The sequence below is a fragment of the Desmodus rotundus genome, chromosome X (genome assembly GCF_022682495.2).
Source record: "Desmodus rotundus isolate HL8 chromosome X, HLdesRot8A.1, whole genome shotgun sequence".
In the NCBI taxonomy this organism is placed as follows: Eukaryota; Metazoa; Chordata; class Mammalia; order Chiroptera; family Phyllostomidae; genus Desmodus; species Desmodus rotundus.
The window spans coordinates 21,310,041-21,313,069 of NC_071400.1; the positions used below are offsets into that span (position 1 = coordinate 21,310,041).

The following is a 3,029-nucleotide window of genomic DNA, read 5'->3' on the forward strand; positions in this document are numbered from 1 at the left end:
GGGTGATTGGGGGTACCCAAGCAAAGATTGTCCATTAGAAGAATCCCACAACAGGCAATAATAGTCTCGTACTAGTCATTCTGCCATGCCTAGTCATTGTCTGAGAGTTCTCCAGGGGGAAGCATGACCCGGTGGGAACACTGCAATAGATTCAAAGGTTATATAGCTAGAGTCTGTCAGTCATCAATTATCTCTGCAGCAGGTTCTCTCATAGGAAGGTCTGAATAGGGTATTGCCATGGCTGCTACATGCTTTTACCCCTATAGTTTTTCCCCATGCTTTTCTATCTGCCAGTCCTTCTATCCACCCCACTTTTGATTGTTTGACTGCCACTAGTAATTTAAACTCAGCTATCACTTCCTTCATGAAGCCTCTTTTGGCACACCCAAGCTGAGTAAGGAGCCCACTTGAAGCATACCTCTATCACAGTTCTTATATATTTAGGAACCTGTTCCCATCATTTGGATGAAAGCAGCTTGAAGGCAAGGATTGTGTCCCATTTATCTCAATATTCTCAACACCTGACATTGTAGTCAATAAGCATATGCTGCATGAATGAATGAGTAAATGAATAAATAAATGAATGAATATCCAAACTCAATGTCCCTAATTTACAACATCTGCTCTAACCAAACTGATCCCTTTATTGTTTCAGAAAAGCGTTTTTCTCATTTTTGCCTCCCTACTTTCTTCCCTTCGTGTTTCCAATCTTATGTAAAATATCTCTTTTTTGTCTTATCAAGTTGTATTCATTCTTCAAGACCCTGCTTAGTCTAACCTCACCTTAAGACCAGGGCTCCCATATCTGCTTCCATCTACTCTAATTTCCTGTTTCTCTGAACTGTCACTGCACTTGAAAGTCTGAACCACACAAAGCTAATGTACTTGATTATACATGTTCTTGAATTGCTCACTAATCGTTTCTGGGGTGATGAGCCTAGCTTGCCAATTAGATGTTAATGCAATAAGAGAAGGATTTATATCATATACTTCTTTGTGCCCCCCCCTAAAATATAGCATAATGCAAAGTACTGACTACAAACATTTAAACCTTTCAATTCTGAAGGGCTGTCAATCTCTGCATGCAGTTACCAGAAGAATATGAAAACTCTCTTTTCCTAGAAAGTATACATGGGGGTGAATTATCCTTGAGATTTAGTCAAGATCCCTCTACTGCTAAAGTGGTTTAATCAGAAATGTGAGAAACATAGAAAGGTCCTAACTGGAATTTTAGAGACGTAGGTGACTAAACATGTTACTTCCACAAAAATGTATGACAGGAGTGACTTTGTCTTAACGGGAGATTCGTTCTACTATTTACTCTATTGTACTTATTCTACATGAAGGCAGCATTGTTTGATACCCCTTGTTGTTTAATATGTCCCAAAGGATCTTCGATCCAAATTTCTCATACTATCTATACATTTATTCATTCATTTAACATATATTTACTGAAGGCAGTCTCGGCTGTGCAGCTCCGAGTGCACCTGCCACCGCCACCACCATGCTTAACTTCACTGTCACCTGGAAGATGCGCAGCAATGAGAACTTTGAAGAGCTCCTCAAGGCCCTGGTTGTGAACACCATGCTGTGGAAGGTGGCTGTGGAGGCGGCGTCCAAGCCGCACATGGAGATCCTCTAAGACTGCCTTGATCCGTCTACATCAAGACATCCACCATGGTGCACACCATCGAGATCAACTTCAGGGTCAGAGAAGGCTTTGTGGAGGAGACTGTGGACGGATGCAAGTGCAGGAGTTTGGCCACTTGGGAAAATGAAAACAAGACCCACTGCACACAAACTCTCCTCAAGGGGGACGGCCCCAAAACCTACTGGACCCGCGAGCTGCCAACGATGAGCTGATACTGTTGTTCGGCGCCGATGATGTGGTCTGCACGAGAATTTATGTTCAGGAGTGAAGGTGGCCATCTTGTTCCTGCTTTGAGGGTGCGATGCATGCGCCCCCCAGGAATGTCTTAGGTCTGAGGTGCCAGTGGGTGTCCCCTCCCTCACTGTTGGTATTAGGCGACCCGTTTCCCCATGCCCATGTGGTAGAGCTTCTGCGAGGCCTCCAGGCCATGTCCCTGGCTCCTTAGTTTGGCATCTGCACAGTTTCATCATTAAACTCATTGGACACATAAAAAAAAAAAAACCCACTTCCGGCCAAGATGGAGGCGTAGGAAGACACACTGGGCCTCCTCGCACAACCAAAAGAAGGGCAACAACAATTTAAAAACAAAAAACAACCAGAACTGACAGAAAATTGAACTGTATGAAAGTCCAACAACCAAGGAGTTAAAGAAGAAACATTCATCCAGACCGGCAGGAGGGGCAGAGATGGGCAGCCTGAGGGAGAGGACCTGAAGCAAGGCGGCGGGCGGCTGGTGGACCCAGCAAGGTGGCGGATTATGGAGCAGGTGAGCAAAGCTACCCGGTGACAGACAATGCAACCCAGGGCTCCAGCGTGGGGAAATAAAGCCTCAAACCAGTGACTGAAAACACCTGTGGGGGTTGAGGCAGAAGCAGGAGAAACTCCCAGCTTCACAAGACAGTTCCTTGGAGAGACAAACAGGGGCCTAGAGCATGCCCAAGCCCACGCACTCGGGAATCAGCACCAGAGGGGCCCAATTTGACTGTGGATAGCGAAGGGAGTGACTGAAAACCGGCAGAGAGCAGAGCAAGCACCATTGCTCCCTCTCGGACCCCTCCCCCCACATACAGCCTCACAGTGCAGTGACAAGCATTACCCCGCCCAGGTGAAAACCTAAGGCTCCACCCCTTTACATAACAGGTGTGCCAAGACAAAAAAAAAAAAGGCCCAAATGAAAGAGCAGATCAAAGCTCCAGAAAAAATACAACTAAGCAACGAAGAGATAGCCAACCTATCAGATGCACAGTTCAAAACACTGGTAATCAGGAAGCTCACAGAATTGGTGAAATTTGGTCACAAATTAGATGAAAAAATGAAGGCTATGCTAAGAGAAACAAAGGAAAATGTACAGGGAACCAATAGTGATGGGAAGGAAACT

General features: G+C 45.3%; 1 pseudogene; it reads left to right on the forward strand.

The window, feature by feature from the left end:
* Nucleotides 1-1,504: 1,504 nt before the first annotated feature.
* On the forward strand, nt 1,505-1,919 carry LOC112310894 (cellular retinoic acid-binding protein 1 pseudogene; annotated as a pseudogene).
* The last annotated feature ends 1,110 nt before the right edge of the window (nt 1,920-3,029 follow it).